The following is a 13965-nucleotide window of genomic DNA, read 5'->3' on the forward strand; positions in this document are numbered from 1 at the left end:
TAACTTTTAAGAAACTCTTTATCTTTCTTTATATGATGAGCGCCGCCTGAGATAACCACTGACCTGACTTTGTTGTAAAAGTCTTACAGTGTTAATAGTCATCCTGGCAGAAGGGAATATTTCCTCCGTGTAAAAATATAAATATAAATATTACATGGGCATACAAGGCCTGTGTATAAGCATAGATATATTGATTACAAACATTGTCTTGTACAAGTTACATATGATAGTTACATAAAATCATGACAGCTATGTGTACATTTAAACATTATCTGAATTCATATTTACAGTACTTTTACTGATATAATCAAATTAAACTTTTAATTCATTTACACGTTGACTGGCTTTTCAGTATCATTTAAACTGCTTTACAATATTATTTTTATCAAGTACATACAAACTGGATAGTAATATGCTTACATTACAATAGTTTTGCTCTTGCAGTCCTGTTATTATTCTACGGGGTGAGATATTTTTCTAGTGTTGATTTTCAGTTGTTGCAGTATTTTGAATTGCTATTAAAATTATACTGCGAAGATACAATTCTCGAGAAAGAGGGAGAATTTCTTAGTACCTTGCTGAGCATAGCCTGATTACCTCCTTTATTTTCGTTTTCGTCTGCTTGTTGCCGCAGGTATTCTCCGCCCATTGCGGCCAGTATTCACTGCTTGGCATTTTTAAATGCAGTTTTCTTTATATGCTGCCTAAGTTTTGCTTAAAACTTATTTCAAACTATCTGGAACTTATATTCGCGATTACTAACTTATTCAGAATTTAACTTAGAAGTTAAAGAAGGATGTGAATACGCATAATAATTAATATTCTCTTTTTCTTTGTGGGTTATGTTTCTAGTATTTCTTGAAGCATAGAAGTTTCTTGAAAGTAAAACATGTTACGATAGGATAGTAAGTTTACCTCAGGGCAAATTTATACGAATTTTATAAGATTTTTAAAGATTTTAACAATATGAAATAAATCTGCGACAATTTCAGGTTTTATCAGATTTATTTAGTTTCTGTTATTATTATTGAATTATTTTTATATTAACTAACTGTAATATTTTTAGTTATGTGACACGTTTTTAATTTCATAATTTTTTATGAAATTAGGAAAGTGTCACAGAACAGTAAACATTAATAAACTGGAAACATTAAGGAAATGCATTCATATATCAAAACATAATCCACTATAATATAATGTATCAAAACATAATCCACTGTAATGTAATGTATCAAAACATAATTCACTATAATATAATGTATAAAAACATAATCCACTATAATATAATGTATCAAAACATAATCCACTTTGTTGAAAGTGATTACATTACCAGAATTTGACTGGTGAGATTTTGATATAATGTTTATGTAGTTATATACTTATTATTTAAGTAGCAACCTATTTAATAAATGTTTTTAGTTACTTAAAATGATTCGGTTACATAAACCTTTGAACTCGAAGTTATTGTGATGTAGAGATATTAGGATTTTTTGGAAGCAGGCAAGATGAAAAATATGCAACTCCTTCGCCGGGAATCGAACCGCGGACCTCTCAATTACACGCTGAGCGTGCAGACCACTACACCCCGAAGGCTCCCTAAGAAGGCGGAAGAAATACCTTATAATAATATTCCTCGGCTGCAAATGTCCAAATTATAGACTGCACACGTTTACAAAATTTTATGATTTGATTCCATGATTTGCATGAAATTCTACGCTCGTTTTGGAATTATTTTGTCTTTGCTTGCAGAATAAAATTATTCCCCTAATCATGCATGTATTGTAGCAAACAATATTTAAACATTTAAACTAAGTTTATTTTCAGCATCTAACTAAGTCGAGCTCAGCTGTTTTAAACATTAACTAGTGTCCTACAATAAATTGTTTGGACATTCTCTTTATTTAGCTTTATTTCATACTGTTGAATGATGCTTCTGACTGTATTTAAAATTATTTCATACTTATGTTATAAATCTGTTTTTGCTTGTTTCATTTGAAGCTTTTTAAGAAGCTGTACAGTTATTTGTTTAACACCGCCTTCTTTCCTATAGATAGGATATTAAGTAGTTTCTACTGAAAAAAAAAACAACTTATGGAACATGATTTTGAGCATGCTTTGTTTGAAAGGACTTATTTCTAAAATTATTACAAAATACGTAAATATAACTGAGACCAATATGCACATATTATGTCACAAGAACTACGAACGGATAAAAACGAAATTCATTATAAAAGGCATTCATTTTTTATTGTTATCTTTAGACTATTCTGCATATTCTGTCGTATCTGCAGTAGATTAAAAAGCAAATTATAACTTATTTAACCCTGAAATACACCTTTATCTCTTTTAATAATTAGCCATGCTTTGCAATAAGATAATGGCAAATTACACTAGCGTAACCATAGTAATCCTGTCCTATACATCACGCAGTGTGATCCTTTACAGAGCATCTGGTAATTAACTCGGCAGAAAAACCTCATGATGCGCTGGTATTTTGCTGCGCATAAGAATCTTCTAACTGAAAGGAGCTATAAGAGAGTGATATCTTTATTCAAAGAAAGTGGGAAGTAATGAGTTAGTGTATTTAATAAATGTAGCTCGAAATTTCTCTAATAATGTTAAGCAATAGAAAATTTCCTCACGTCATAGAATTTTCTCATTAACTGAATTCTTCTTAGATAAGGTAGAAGTTCGTTAATTTGCTTTGTAATCTTTATCTTCATATGAAACTTCCAAACTTATAATATAAGGATTTTTATCGGTAACTTGTAACACAAAGTAACAGCAAGGAACAGATATTTCTTTTCAAATAATGTTTATATCCGTGACATCTTTGTGCTACTTTTTATTATTCAAAGAAATGTAACAAAGCAAAGTATAAAAGAGAGGTAACTATATATGAAAGATTTAAATTAGGATCTTATTGTTCTCGTTTTACTAAGACAAAGTAATGGAAAATAAAACGCGGTAATTTTTCAGATTTAATACATAATATATTATTATGAGTGAAGCACGCTTATATTTCATTTAAAATCTTATATAAAAAAGGTATAAAGTCATATGTAAGGTTCTTTGTTTGAAAGTAATGGCAAATAGATTAAAAAGCGCCCTTTTGGATTTTAAAGATTTTTTTACTTGTGGAGATAATGCTATACTTTAAACAGAAAATATCGAAGAAAGAAAATTGGCTTAGCTTAACAGTTTGCTTTCTGATATACTCATTTAAAAAAAAAAGCGGCTCTAAACTTATTACTAACAATTTGCTAGAAACTAAATCACGACATCAGTTATTCAGTGCTTGAATGGATGTTTTAGAAATATATTTCAGTACTTTTTTTCACTAGCCATATATTTTCATTGAACCGTTATGACAGGGGAAAAGCGTCTTCTCTGGTAGCAATGTTTTAACGTAATTCATAATTTTTAATACATTTTTATGAATGTCATAATACTTTAAAAATATTTTAATCCTTCATCCACATAAAATATTTTTTGCTACCTTTCTAATGCTGTAAAATTCTCCTGTATTAATTCTTTAAACGTATTTGTGGTAAAAATCATCAATCATTGTCATCGCGCTTCCTTACTTTGCTTTTGTAATAACTTGATTAGTTTGACTAGAAAAAAGTTGACTTTAATTTTGAATAAAATTCTCCAAAGACTTTAGACTGAAAGTCCAAAATAGAGACTTTTCGTTTAATTGAACACATGACTTTCTTTAAAAGATTGTAGGTAGCGTTAAAAAAATATTTAATGTACTCTTTCATTTTTATTTATTTCAGAGCGAATGTAAGAGTACATTACCGATCAGTTCTTCCTAACAGTGATATGTATCGCATAAGTGAAATTCAAATAAAAATTAGAATTAAAATAATTTTTCATTGTATTCAAAATTTTGTAGTTATACAATGATCTTTTAAAATTATAAAATAGCAAAATCTAAGCACATGAAGAATATCAAAGTTTACTCAAATAAAATTGCAGTATACCCTCTTAGAATGTAATCACATGTGTATTATATTGCTAGCTGAATTGCTACACCAGGAAGAAAAGCAAATAGAAGAATTTTATTGTATACCTTGTACAAAAACAAATATCTCCCGTTCTACTGGACCGCCTGAAAAATTTAACTTGCTTTTTTTCATGTCTCGGAAGCGCGACTTAGGATATATATTAGATTTACATATAGCATTGTTCTAACTGGGTATTCTGAAACAAATCGGACTTTTTTTCTGAAATAGCATACCTAACTTTTTCATATTTTGATTCTGCGAATCAAATTATGCAAAGTATCAAGTTTTGTAAAAATCGCACGCGTGGGTTTTAAAAAAATAGCTCCTCCATGTTTATTGAATTTCGTATATATTTATTAATAGCTCATTTTTATTCAACTTACTTGATTCCTTCTTCCATAGCTCGAAATTTAGGTTCAGTCCAAATGCAATTCGCAAATATTTTCTACTTTATTTTTAAAATTTGTATTTTGTAATAATTTTAGTAAAAATAAACGTTTGAATTATAACCAATAAAATTTTTACCACCACCTTAAAGTAGATGTAATTCTAGATATACCTGCAAAAAATTAAAGTTTTTTATTCAAAATTTCCAAAGATGTACGAAAACATCATTAAATTTACAAAAAGTGGTTTGGGGTACACAGCATGCAGAATTCAGTACATAGTACTGCCACCGCTGGCCGTAACAGCCACCGCTGGCCGTAACAATGATTTTTTTCAGAGTGGGCGTAGAGTTGAAATGAGCTTGGATCACAGATACGCGTACTTCATTCCATGAGGCTTAATCTCTATGCCAGAATCTATCGTAGTGCCAGGCTCTCGACAACTCACGACAAGACGTTCGTAGTGGCTGAGAGATTTACAGAACGTGCTGGCCAGTACAATAATCGAATATCCTCTGTATCGAAGAAGGTCAAGACAACACGGGGAACATGCAGTGGTGCATTATCTTGTTGAAAGATGGCGTCACGCATGCCACGAAGATAGTACCCAGCCACGGATCTTACAGCGTCAAAAATGTAACGGTGGCATTACGCCCATTCGGCTGCAAGGTCAAGGTTACGGACGGGGTTAGTTATCGAGTTTTACGCGCAGCGTTCAGTATGGTTGTCCTAACCCATTGATTCCATATTCACTTGACAGGCATGGGATCCCAACCAACACATCGGTTGGTCCGCGACGATAAACCTGAATGATAAACCTCCGCTCCGATAGACAACCATCCTGTCGCGGCTGAATTTCGAAGCATGCTAATAGTAGTGTGTTCTTACGCGCGGCATAACACTGCCAACAAGTAACGTTTAAATTCAGTTTCCAAATGAGAAGTCCGTTGTACGCAATACGGATCGCGTTATTCATACCTGTTTTGCACGCATGCAAAGACATGATAAATGATAATCACGCGCATATGCCAGCATGTGGTACATTTCATGAAAATTTGATGTTTGTTGCTGGCTGCATTCATGGTGCAGCAATTCACCATGAAGCAGTGTGAATGACTGCAGTGTAAATGAAGCACTGCACCATGAAAGGCAGTGTATAAATCAGCAGTCTATAAATTTTCTTTTCATTAAGGAAGGCTTTATTAATGAAAATTTTAGTTGAATAATAATTTAGTATTTTCTTATTTACAGTCATGCAAAGCTAGGGAAATTATTTAAACCGGTTACGACCATTTATTCTTCAATGCAATCTGACAGATGAAAGGCAGATAACTCTGAACCAACTCAATCGAAAGGAAGAATTCCCAAACCAGAGCTGTCAGTCCTCCCGAACTAAAACCTAGAAATGCATAATAATCAAGGGTTTGTCTGCTAATATAGATGAAGAGTTAAAAAAAAACTTTAAAAATAACGAGATTAGGCGTTTCAGCATTATTTGTCAACTTTTAATGTTTTCAAAATGATCTGTGAATTCACTTTCAAACATGTTATCTAATTCCTTTCAGAAGCCAGTCTCTTTACTTGATGAGGCAAGGATTTTTCCTATAACTTCGGAAACCCTAATTTGCTTTGAAAATTCATATTTTTTTTAAATCTCAGAAATCAGATTTTTCAGTTTAATATCCGCTTAAGTAAAGTCTATAAATTTCAAATGCCCAGGTGTATAACCTTGAAAAAATACCCAGACCACATAGTATACATTTATATCTCCAAATAAAGACATAGTTTAGAATTAAAATGTTTAACCAAATGTCTCCTTAGCTTTTAGAGAATTACTCGCAGCTTGCAAAATCTCTATACACAATAGAAGAAGAGTATGTCTGTCTCTGTGTGTGTGTGTCTTTCGTTCGTGCTGCGCGTAAGCTAATAGATTCAGGGCTAGGAAATTTGGTACATAGGGTGCATCTAGATAAGATCCAGTGCACTTCGAAGCGTTTTTTACAAAATTCGAATAATCTTTTTTTTTTTTTTTTTTTAATGTTTTTTTTTTTTTTTTTTTTTTTTTTTTTTTTTTTTTTTTGATGAAATCGCATAAAATCGGCAATCTCTCGCACTATATCAGCAATAACGGCACGTAGTCGTTGTTGCTGATATATAACTATTGCCATTGTTGCTGACATCAGCACTGTAGCCACTCGGAAAAATGAGGGCGATAATTATGTGCAATTTTAAAATTTAATGTTTCTCTTGGATACTGGACGTTTGTCGTTTGTCGAGTAGCTAAAAATAAATATTTACAAAGTTTGTATTAAATTAAATTGTTAAAAATATTTACAAATTTTGTATTAAATTAAATTGTTAAAAATATTTACAATTTTTTTAAATATTTACAAATTTTGTATTAAATTAAATTGTTAAAAATATTTACATATTGTTAAAAATATTTACAAATAGTGTCAACAATTTCCATTTAGTAAAAAATAAAATATTTATAATGTAACATAAATAAAGTGTAAAATATTTTATTATAATTAATTTCAGAGGACATATTACGATGTTACCCAAAGCAAATTTTTGCATAAATATTCTTTTAACTCAAGACTATTCGAAGGTTTTATTTTGGTTTAATTGATTATAGCAAAGCATTCGATGGCTATATATATGATAAGGTGAGGATTGCCTTCGATGATAAGATATAATATGAGGATTGCCTTCGATGATAAGATATAAGATGAGGATTGCCTTCGTGGAGGACTTTCTAAATGAAACAGGCTCGTATGCACATTAAGGAACATTATTACACATAAGAAAAAAGACGAAAACGCTCATGCAGCCACCCCCTTCGCCGAGATTAGAATCCCAGACCGAACTACCAGTTCTCAGTGACATGACCTCTCTCTCGCTGGTAGGCATAGTTGTAGGAAAGAAAAAATTTTTAAAGAGCTGCAAATTCTGAGAGAAAATTTGTCTTTGGTAACTGAAAACATTTTGTTTCATATACGAGGATTTATCTACTAATTTTAACTCAATGTGTTTCTTTTGGAAGATTTAGAATTTACTATAATCTTTCTTCCCAAAATCCTTTTAAAGTTCAAGTAAGTACAGATTTCAGTTGTACTGAAAATCTAAGAAATTCTTTTGGTTAAAATTTTGAAGTTATTGAAAATAAAGCAATACACAATTTAGTTAGAAGTGTTTTTCTAATTTAGAAACTCACAATGTTAAAAACATTTGCCAGGTAAATGAATGTGAGTAGTAAATTTAAACTGTACAAATCTAACTGTGCCCTGCAATGCATCACTGTTTCGGAGACTTTGAGAAATTTAAAATTTCATCAGAAAGCTCAGTATTATTTTCGGGATTATTTTTAAACATGAGCATACAGTGACTTAAAAAAATACAGCATTTTTAAGCTTATACTGTAATTTTTAAGCATGTGACTTAAAAAAATTATTGAAGTATAGAAAACTTTCAAATATTTAATGATAAAAATCCAAACATTATTTCAAAGATGAATATTTTTATTACTTTCTGTTTCTAATCAGTATGTTAAATCTATAATGAGACATTTTAAATATCTTGCCTTTAAATACAAAATTAAGGTTATAGAGACATTAGTTATTTTTTATGAGGTAGACTTGAAAAATGAGCAGTGCCCTCGTGGGGACTCGATCCACGCAACTCTCGTATACGCGCCGAGCGTGCTCACCACTATACCACGAAGGCATCCTCGGAAAGCGGGAGCAATACCTTATATAATCTCCCCTTTTAAAGAGCGACTGACTCGAATCACGGAACTCTCGAAAATGCGCTGAGCATGCTGACCACGAAGGTATACTAAGAAGGCGGGAGAAATAGCTTATAAGATAAACACTATGTTAGGGCACTGCAGTACAAATGTTATAAAGAGACAATTCTAACAGATTTTTTTGTAAAACACCTAAAATAATAATTTTGAACCTCGAAAAATAAGATTGAGGAGATACTTTGTTATCATGGGTTGAAAAAAACACTAAGATTTCTTAGAATGTGAAGAAACTTGTAATTTTTCATTGGAATCGTTAAAAATACGAGCGAAAAATACCTAAAAAAACTATTTAATGCCATAATAAATAAAAATTGTTATTCGCCATATATTTTCAAAGTGCATAAAACACATTTGATTGAGAAATAAACATCGTGCGCAAAGTCATCCAAATAGTTTCATTGAACGCGATAAAAAGTGGATCATTAGATACATTACTTGTAATTCTAAAACGTGTGCAGTGAAACTGGCTTTAGAAGCACTATGAATACTCAGCAAATCTAGTAATGTAGCAACTGTTAGAAATGTTTCAAGAAAAAATAATTTTCATTGACGAAGAGCTAGAAAAAATCATTTCTCAGTAAAGCGAATTCAAGGGCATGATTACAGGTCGCTAAGATCTATATTAAAGACATTCAGAAATTTGCTTATAATGAGTATTAAGTCGGTAGAAATCTGTGTATTATAACAATGGCTTGCTCTATGGCAATTATTAGAAACACGAAATTTCAACTAAATAGATTTAAAATAAATTCTGATCCAAAAATTAAATAAAATTCTAATACGTTGTAACATTAAAAGCAATTACACTTCCAGGAGGCATGATCTGTAATTAAGTGGTAAGTGTCTGTAGCGGGTGAGACCAGAAGTTCGATATTTTGTCAGAGTGTGGCTGATGTTATCACCGGAGATTGCCCGTAATAATAAAGCAGACTAGGTCTTGCTCAAAAGCTTGTTCTGCATATGTATATAAGGACATCTATAATTTAATTGATACTAAATCCAGATTATAATATATGTATGTCTGTATACATGTCTGTGCGAATAGCAAACTATAGAGCTATCTACTCTACATCGACATGTGTGCTAGGCGTGCAGGATAATGTCTTCCAAGTACTTAAGATTAAGATATGTAGGAACAAAGATTATTTTGATAACTATTAAATCATTCACTTCTATGTTTTAATTTCAAGAGTTTAAATTCTTTAACAAAGCCAATGTTGTCAAACATATTTCAGTTTATAGGTTACGTTAGTTCATTTCGATATGGTAAAATACAGGAAGGTGATCTGCCTAAGACTAAAGATGCTTTCGCGGCAGAGTTTCTAAGTCAAAATGGTTCGTGCATCCAGCCTATTCGCCCATCAGCTGAAGGGCATTCCAGTGCCCATCAGCTTTCAGGAAAATGCGTTATGTAAGGTTTAGGAAAGGAATGACAATATTGCTGCTCCACTTCACAAATTGTACAATAGCAAACATTTACAAAAAGGACTATGCTTCACAAGCTGTCAGCAAAATAATTACTTGATAATGATTCTTTGATTTAAAACGCTAAGGACCTCCTTAGCGTTTTATTACCTTTTATTACAAGTCGAAATCGCAAAACTACTACATCAAGTGTTTGAAGCTGTTGCTACACGTGTTACAGAAAAGGTAACGGACAATTTATCTTTATTTATAATGTGTTTATTATTACGTGATCTGCCATTAGGCACTACACGGAAAGGGTGATACCCCGTGGAAGACTTTCTAAGGAAAAGTGGCTCGCATCCACGTTACACATGAGGAAAACCCCGGAAACGCCCATGCAGCCAGCCCGTTCACTGGGATTCGACCTCCAAACCGAACTACCAGTGTTTAGCGGCTTTTACTGCTCGACCGCTGGTCGGCACGGCCCATTTATCAGCTTCTTTCATTGCAAGGGCAGTATCAAAATTTTAGTTAGAGGAAAACAAAAAAACTTTCGTTGAAAAATTTATTAGCTTTGAGGTAACACATGTTCAAAAATCTTTACTTTCATTGCTTTATGTAGGATCCCCAGAGGTTAAAGTATGAAATAACAAGCAAATATTATCTTTTAAAAGTTAATTATTGTGATAAAGCTTAAACGAATTTAGTGATTTGAAAGGTAACCACTGCATAAAACAAATTGCTTCTTCCATTTAGAAGAATGTCTCTTTTATTATTAGTATTTTAATGAAGCAACGGCAAATTTAAGTCAGCATTATTTCATTTAAATATTGCATCTATAATTTACTAGTAAGTGTCTACTACTACTAGTAGTAAGTGTTACTAGTACTTGTTACTAGAAAGTGTTTAATAGAGATAAAATAAACTTGCATGGCTTTACATTTAAGAAATCCAAATCAAAGAGAAAAACAAATTTCACTGTTTTTCCCGAACATTAAAACCCGAACAGTAAAAATTATATGAAATTATACGAAACATTCTGAACTTTAAAGCTAAGTAAAATTCAAATTTAGAATATAATTTATTTTAGAAAGACCCTAATTTCAGACACTAAGCATTTAGAGGCAATCACACAAACTTCTCTCTTCTTTTCCGAGGGAAAAAAAACATTTGCATTTTTCTACTAGAATTCATCAGCTTAAACAGAAAAATGAACAAGCAACTGTTGAGCCATCTGTTTTTAAAATTCAAAGTGGGTGGAAGATGGAAGAGGAAGTATTAGTGAGTATATCACATTTCTATTGCAAATTTTAGTTGTGAATTTGAGGGAAAACTTAATTGAAATAACGTAGACTTCGTATTGAATGCAATAAGGCTGCGTATTGAATGCAATTTCTCTTTTTGTTTGTTGTTATTGTCTTTGTTGTTTTATGTTGTCTTGTTTATTTGTTGTTTATGTTGTCTTGTTTATTTGTTGTTTATGTTGTCTTGTTTATTTGTTGTTTTATGATGTCTCGTTTATTTGTTGTTTATGTTGTCTTGTTTATTTGTTGTTTATGTTGTCTTGTTTATTTGTTCTTTCAGCATTTTGTTATTCAGCTCACGAAAATGTGAGCTTGGTCTCAAGCTTAGATCTATCTTTTAAATTCTTCTTAATGATTACATTCGGAGTAAGAGCTTTGGAAAAGCTTTTTAAAAGTCTTTGGAAACTAAAGTGAGTGCCCAAACTCAATCCAGCATTCAATATTTCAACATAAAATGCATAATACCAGCAATAAATGCTGTTAAATGTTATAAATAATTTATATTTTACTTTTCATGGCTGTTGTTCAACAAACATTTTTCGTGAAGGTCTTTTTATATGAGTAATAAAAGAAGAGCACCGAATGTAGCCTTTGATGCACGCTGTGATAAAAACACTTCTGAAACTGAATGAGTTTTTTTTTTTTTTTTTTTTTTTTTTTTTGTTGTTGTTGTTGTTGTTGTTGTCATTGTTCTTTCTATAGTCTTGTTTACTTGTTTTTTCAGCGTTTTGACATTAAAAGCATAAAAATACTCTCGGACTCATGCTTAGTTCTATAGTTTAAACTCTTATTAAAGATTACATTCAGAGTAATATTAAAACCATGTCGTCTTTGGAAATTAAAATGAGTAGTAACCAGGCCAGCATTCAGTATTTCAATATAAAATTCATAATGCCAGTAAAAAATTATTTTGACAGTTATAAAATAATTTCTATTTTATATTTTGTGTCTGCTGTTCATCAAACGTTATTCATAAAGGTCTCCTTTTATGAGTAACAAAACTGAATGTAGTCTTCGATGCACGCTGTGATTAAAAGTAACTCTGTGGTTGACTGAATTTTTTTTTTTTTTTGTTATTCTTGTTGTTGTTGTTTACGTTGTCTTGTTTACTTGTTCTTTCAGCGTTTTGCTATTAAGCTCACGCAGATATGAACTAAGACTCAAGCTTAGCCCTATCTTTGAATTTCTTCTTAAAGATTACAATCAGATTAATTTAAAAAGCCTGTAGTCTTTGGATATTAAAGCGAATACCCAATGCAGTATTCAGTATTTCAGTATAAAATGCATAATACCAGTAACGAATTCTGTTAACAATTAGAAGTCATATTTTATATTTATTGTGTAGTATATTTTGTATTTTGTGGCTGTTGTTCAGAAAGCGTTATTCATGAAAGAGTCCTTTTATGAGAAATAAAACACGAGAACGGAATGTGGTCTTCGATGGACGCTGCGATAAAAGCACTTTTCAGGCTTCTGTCACAAAAAAAATTAAAAATAATTTTCTCAAAATTAATCTTATTTCCATAACATGGCCCTTTTTTATAATAACTCTCATGTAGTTTAAATCCAGATGACAGCGAATTTGTTGCATAATAAAATGATCTCTGAATTATCAGGAATTTTATGACAAAGTTTAATATCAGAAAAATATCTCTGCTTTTATTTCCTAGTTTATTAATTATTAAGTTAAATATTGCGATACTGATTAGTACTCAGCACGATGCTGATTATTACGCAGTAGCATTCCAGCTTTGACCAGCATAATTGTTAAATGTTTCCAAATTAAATTCAAGAATTTTTATGCAAAAATAGTTGAAGATGTATGTTAAAAGTAATATTTGAAATAAATTTTAAAGTTCCGTACAGAAAATTATAAACATTACCAGTCTTTTTGAAATACCAAAATGCTCATAAATGTGTGTACAAGACAAAACTCAGTGTAATAAGAAATTTTAATACATTTAAGCAACTGAAGAGCTAAAATTTCTGTTTAAATTGTGCAGCTGTCTTAGATACATTAGATTTTCGAAGGCAGCATAATTCAAAAATTAATTTTGCTCAGAACATTCAACGCAGAAGCTAACAACACGAAAGTCCAAGGCAATAACTATAAAGCATTAAATATTACGAAGTAGAACTAGTATTAAATAGATATTCTGAGAGTATTTATTATTTAAAAAGACCTTTCTATCATCAAGAGATCATGATTTAATTACCTGAAGAACGGTTTCCTTATCTAAAAAATTCCTTGACATTTTGTTGCTAGAAGCTCACCTTCTAAACGCCGGCAGCATATTTTGTATAATAATACCTGAAATTTATTCCATTAGGAAACTTAAGGATTGGTTTAATCAAAAATATGATTTTAATACTATTTATATGATTTTAATACTATTTATATATCTAAAATATGATTTTAATACTATTTATATGATTTTAATACTATTTATATATCTAAAATATGATTTAATGCAATTTTAGTATTACATAATAATTATATTATTATACAAAAAACAAGCAGAACCTGAGACCACGTGTCACGAATGTGAATCATAACTTCTTATACATCACTAAGTAATACAAGTATAGTTGTTATGGACTTAACTAAGAAATTATAACACGATAACGCCTCTACCACCATCTCACATCTGAATCGTTGGTCTGACCGACGAAACCATTGGCTCATATATGAGTAAGTCGGTGGCCAACATGTTAAGAATTAATATTCTGTGTTGAAAAATAAAAGAAATAAAGAAGAATGGTTTGATGTAATTTTGTGGGAAATATGTCTTAATGGCGGCAATATTAAATCAAAATAAGACATTTCATTCTGAAGGTATATATTTATTATATACATTTCTTTAGAAACTAATGAGCAAATGATAAGGCTATGCTCATAGAGCACAGCATTGTCATTTGCTTAGTATTCTTGCTTGCATTTATTAATAATACTAAATTATATTCAAAACTTCAAAACAAACGTCAAAAAAGAAATCAGTATTTTTTTTCCTTTTCTTTTCTGACTTTTTAATGCGATACATATATGT

General features: G+C 30.9%; 1 protein-coding gene across 1 annotated transcript in view; it reads left to right on the top strand.

Annotated features, from left to right (window-relative positions):
- The window catches only part of LOC118185142 (metabotropic glutamate receptor 4-like), a 96795-nt gene that overhangs the window by 75974 nt on the left and 6856 nt on the right, over positions 1 to 13965 (top strand). The gene's annotated exons all lie outside the window — the stretch shown is intronic.

This window comes from Stegodyphus dumicola, chromosome X1 (assembly GCF_044657685.1).
Source record: "Stegodyphus dumicola isolate Sdum_Otavi_A_Nest chromosome X1, ASM4465768v1".
Classification (NCBI taxonomy): Eukaryota; Metazoa; Arthropoda; class Arachnida; order Araneae; family Eresidae; genus Stegodyphus; species Stegodyphus dumicola.